Consider the following 6,000-nt stretch of genomic DNA (forward strand, 5'->3'; position numbering starts at 1 on the left):
GCTCGGTTTGATTTCGTCTTACATTTAAACTAATTGAAGTTTTTAAGGAAACTTTAGCCATAATACATGTTGAATTTTAAGTCAATATAGGATGAATGTGCTATTTTTCTTTTTCCCAAGATACAATTTAAATTCATATTAATCAATCAATTAGTTGGATTCTTAACTTTTGGCCACGATTGAGACCAACCTTATCACAATCGAGGTATGAAAGGGAAGAAAATTAAGTACCGTTTACTTTTGGCCACGGTTGCGACCACCCTTATCACAATCGAGGTATGGAAGGAACGTTTAAAAAAAATAAGCGTGTATAAGTTTAAAGTAACGATTGCATCCACTCATGGCATGGTTGGTACCTCTTAAGCGAACACAAAGTAAAAAGCGTATAAGGTTACGGTTGAAACCACCCTTATTTCGGGCGTAACCAAGCAAATAAATTACAATCAAGTACTTATTCATTTTAATATATCTTATATATTAGTTTAGGTTTGGGAAAGAAAAATTTGTGCTTTGAAATGCCTTGAGATGAAAGACTCAAAAACATGCGTGCTTATTTCGTCCCCAATGCTTCAATACAAAAATTGGAAATACAAGACGAATGATATATCGTATTTATACTAAGTTAGTTTGATATTTTGCGTATAAATTTGCCATGCGAAGTTAGTCTTTTCGGCTTAACTAGTTTAAAAGGTAATACAAAGATATATGTTTTATTTTCATAAAGAGATTAGTTAAAGAATAAAATCAGTGAAATTTTGCTCGGGACTAGCAAAAGATTAAGTGTGGAGATTTGTTAAGCCCAAAATATACCTAAAATATTATCAATAATTACATCAATATTGCTACGAATTTATGCTATTCATACCTATTTAGAATACTTTTACTCTCGAATATGTTTCTTTCATGCAAGGTACATAAATATTTGGTAAAATCCAAATAGGAGTAAAAAGAGCTTAAAAATAGAAGAAAAGCCCTACAAAAGGAGTCGAAGACGACGAAAATTAATAACGCCAAGTCGAAGACACGAACAAGAGCTGAAAAACCGAAAAAGCTCCGTGCCGCGACCGCGGCCCCCCCTTTTCACGGTCGCGACACGCGTCCTTCAGCCTTTTTTCCCTTCGTCCGATGACCAAATTGTTGCTCCCCCATTCTCGGTAGTGAATTTGATATTCTCGGTACGAGCAGGAGATTTTAGAAGCCTAGTTACACACTTTCATTTTCGACGAAACACGATCGTTCGGGTGGATAAAGACGTCCTTTCGCAGCGGACACGATCCTTCACAAACGGACACGACACTTCAATCAAGACTCTTCAACATCTATAAATAAAGAGTTGATGGAGAGTTGAAGAAAAGAATGATATAATGAAACAATGATATAATAATGATATAGTGATATGTGTAGAAGAAAGAAATTAGTGTAGAATTTATGCAGAAATTCCGAATCAAGTGATTCAGAAGTTAGATTTAGATTCTGTAAAAAGAAATATGATGTACACACATTGTTTACAAATTAATAACAAATTCAGTAGCGTTTAGACATTGTTCCAGTTTAGTTTTCATTTTGGTAGTAGACCGACCCAGTCTCTATTACGAAGATTCAGCGAGAAGATTGAGTAGAGGATTCGCCCCTGAGCCTGACAAACTCTAACGAAACCCAAAGAAAGGATTGACAACCCGTTCACTTGCACGCCGTTGAAGAATTCAATGCTCCATGTTCTCTGTAAACTTGTATCAATTTATATTTCATCTAATAAAGTCCGTTCTATTCGATAGATTCTTATGCAGCACTTTGGTAAATGAGCCGAAGTGGATTGATGCTGGTGTTTTCATTAAAACGTATTTAATTCAAATCTTTACAAGGAAACTTTGTTGAACACTTAGGCAAATTATCATCTCGAAAGAGTTTTAATTTGATTAGGGGCAACTATCCCGAAAGGGTTTTGTCGCGTTCAAAGCCAATTAATTAGAGGTTCCGTCATTTATTTCATCTTTATAATTCGTACAAAGTTTAAAGTTGTTTCTTTGCTTAATGCAAACAAATATACCTGTTTACTTTTCTAAAGTACTAAAACGTTCCTGTTTTGCAAATTCAATCTTAAATCAGATATTTTCTAACATCTTCATATTCTAATCTAATTCTCATTCTAGCAATTTCAAAACCAAAACCGATTAAACGATTTTCCATATTATAAACCTTTAAAGTAAATTTAACCGATTATAAATAAGTTTTGTTCAAAAAAAACGTTCCCTGTGGGATCGATATCTTTTATTACTACAAGCGTATACCGTGCACTTGCGGAAATCGCTCAACAATTCCCATACCACTATTGTTGCTGGAATTGGTAATGTGGAATTGAACTTCACATCTGGAAAAACCTTAACTTTGAAGGATGTGATGCATACTCTAGAAATGAGGAAAAATTTGGTTTCGGGCTATCTTCTCAACAAGGCTGGTTTCACTCAGACTATAGGAGCAGATTTATTTACTTTGACTAAGAACAATGTGTTTGTAGGAAAAGGCTATGCTACTGAAGGCATGTTTAAGTTGAATGTTGAGATTAATAAAGTGAATGTTTCTGTTTACTCCTTGTGTACTTTTAATGTTTGGCATGCTCGTTTTTGTCATGTTAATAAGCGTATCATTAAGAACATGAGTAACTTAGGTTTAATTCCAAAATTGAATTTAAATGAGTTTCTTAAATGTGACTATTGTAGTCAGGCAAAAATCACAAAAACACCTCATAAATCTGTTGTTAGGGATACTGAACCTCTAATTTTAATTCATTCAGATGTATGTGAATTAGATGGAAAGTTGACTAGAAATGACAAACGGTATTTTATAACCTTTATTGATGACTGTTCTGACTTTACTTTTGTTTATTTGATGAAAAATAAAAGTGAAGCGTTTGACATGTTTAAGTTGTTCATAGTTGAAATAGAAAATCAATACAATAGGAAAGTCAAGAGACTTCATAGCGATAGAGGCACAGAATATGGTTCTAGCCTGGTTATTGATTTCTATAAAACACATGGCATTATACATGAAACCACAACACCTTATTCACCAAAAATGAACGGAAAGGCTGAAAGGAAAAATAGGACACTTACCGAATCTGTAGTAGCAATTATGCTTAGTTCAGGTGCTGCCTCACATTGGTGGGGAGAAATCCTTTTGACTGTTTGCTATGTGCTAAATAGGGTCCCTAAATCAAGAAGCAAAATCTCTCCTTATGAGATCTTGAAAAATAAAACACATAGCCTATCATATTTTAGAACTTGGGGTTGTTTGGCTTATGTTAGGATTCCTGACCCAAAGAGAGTCAAACTTGCTAGTAGAGCTTATGAATGTGTGTTTATTGGATATGTTGTGAATAGCAAAGCATATAGGTTCTATGATTTGAATGCAAAAGTCATTTTGGAGTCAAATGATGCCGACTTTTATGAAGATAGATTTCCTTTTAAATTGAGAAATAGTGGGGGTGCATCATCTAGTAACATGCCTGCTATTAGACCTATAGTGCAAAAAGAGATTGAGGAATTTGAACCTAGGAGAAGTAAGAGACCTAGAGTATCTAAAGACTTTGGTTCTGACTTTTATGCTTTCACAATAGAAGAGGATCCACTTACTATACAAGAAGCCTTAACCTCATTAGATGCTGATTTATGGCAAGAAGCCATTAATGATGAAATGGACTCACTTGAGTCAAACCAAACTTGGCACTTAGTAGACTTACCACCAGGTTGTAAACCAATAGGTTGTAAATGGATCCTTAAGAAGAAACTGAAACCTGATGGTTCAGTAGATAAGTTTAAGGCTCGCCTTGTAGCTAAAGGCTTTAGACAAAGAGAAAATGTTGATTTCTTTGATACTTATTCACCTGTCACTAGGATTACGTCTATACGTGTTTTGATTGCTATTGCTTCTGTGCACAATCTAGTGGTGCACCAAATGGATGTTAAAACTGCGTTTTTGAATGGTGAACTAGAAGAAGAGGTTTATATGGATCAATCTGAGGGCTTTGTAGTCTTTGATCAAGCCCATAAGGTATGTAAGTTAGATAAATCTTTATATGGGCTAAAACAAGCACCTAAGAAATGACATGCAAAATTTGATAACTTGGTTATTTCAAATGGCTTTAAGGTGAATGAAAGTGATAAGTGTATCTACTACAAATATGAAAATGGTCTCTGCACCATTATATGCTTATATGTTGATGACTTGCTTATTTTTTGGATCTAATATTCATGTTGTGAATTCTGTTAAGTCAATGCTATGTGAAAACTTTGACATGAAAGATCTAGGAGAAGCGAACGTCATTCTTGGCATAAAGATAACTAGGTCTGGAACTGGAATTTCTTTATATCAATCTCACTACATTGAGAAGATTCTAAAGAAATATAACTACTTTGATTGTAAACCTGAATGTACACCTTATGACCCTAGCATAAAATTTTTTAAGTACACTGGAGACAGTGTAAGACAATCAGAGTATGCTAGCATAATTGGCAGCCTTCGTTATGCCACTGATTGTACTAGACCCGACATCGCGTATGTCATAGGATTGCTATGCAGATTTACTAGTAGACCTAGTATGGAGCATTGGAATGCTATAGAAAGGGTCATGAGATACCTTAAAAGAACCATGAAACTTGGATTACATTATCAAAGGTTTCCAGCAGTCCTTGAAGGATATAGTGATGCTGATTGGAATACCTTATCAGATGATTCCAAAGCTACTAGTGGCTATATTTTCAATATAGCTGGTGGTGCTGTTTCATGGAAGTCTAAGAAATAGACTATCCTAGCTCAATCAACCATGGAATCAGAACTGATTGCACTAGCTGTGGCTAGTGAAGAAGCAAGTTGGTTGAGAAGTCTGTTAGCTGAGATTCCCCTATGGGAAAAATCGATTCCAGCTGTATTGATCCACTGCGATAGTACCGCGACTATTGTTAAGATTCAGAATCGTTATTATAACAATAAGAAACGACAGATACGTCGTAAGCACAACACTGTGAGAGAGCTACTCACTAAAGGAGCTGTTAGAGTGGATCACATACGCTCAGAAGAGAATTTAGCTGATCCTTTGACGAAAGGATTAGCTAGAGAGAAAGTCCAGAATACGGTAAAGAGTATGACAGAATACGGCAAAGAGTATGAGACTTATACCCCTACATTGATGAGTTACACACAATGGTAACCCAACCTATAGACTGGAGATCCCAAGAAATAGGTTCAATGGGTAATAACAAGTTGTGTTGTAATATGTGTCAGATCATGCAATTTGAAGCATGAATATCCTGAAGCGATGTGAGGTTGAGATAATAGAAACTCTTAATGAAATCTATACTCCATTTGGAGTGAAGTACATAGCTACATGAGTACTTTTGATAGACTCACCTATATGAATGTGGAAGTGAGGCCGCTTCCTATGAGTTTAGGGTAAAACTCTAGAGCATTCATTAAATCGGGATAGACGTGCATGGCCATAAATGCACGGGCTACTAGAACTACACTCTGAAAAGGTTATGGCGTGATATACATCAGAGATAGAGTTCAAGACTACGAGTCACTCTAGTAAAATTTGAACTATACTCACTACGCAAAGGTTCAAATCGAAAGATACCTCTGTTTATGTCTAACCTTATGTAACTGCTCAGTAAAACGATTTCAAAAATTCTAGTGGGGGATTGTTGGGCTTGGCCCAATTATAATTTATGAAATAAGCCCATCTGTCTTTAAGTTTTGCAAGTGAAAAGTATCCCACATTGCTTTCAAAGCACTTGATGGAGATATTTATAAAGGAGGTCCTCACATGCTTGGGGTGTGCCCCAAGGGGTACCCACTTTTGTGAAAGGGTGAGGACCTACCTCTTGGTTCACCACCACACGCGCGCGCGCCGCCGCCGCCGTCCATCTGACCGTACCGGGCCGGGTTGGTGTGGTGTGGTGTAAATAATATAATTCATTTTTTTATTTTTATTTAATTAATTACTAC

Source organism: Euphorbia lathyris, chromosome 2 (genome assembly GCF_963576675.1).
Source record: "Euphorbia lathyris chromosome 2, ddEupLath1.1, whole genome shotgun sequence".
Lineage (NCBI taxonomy): Eukaryota > Viridiplantae > Streptophyta > Magnoliopsida > Malpighiales > Euphorbiaceae > Euphorbia > Euphorbia lathyris.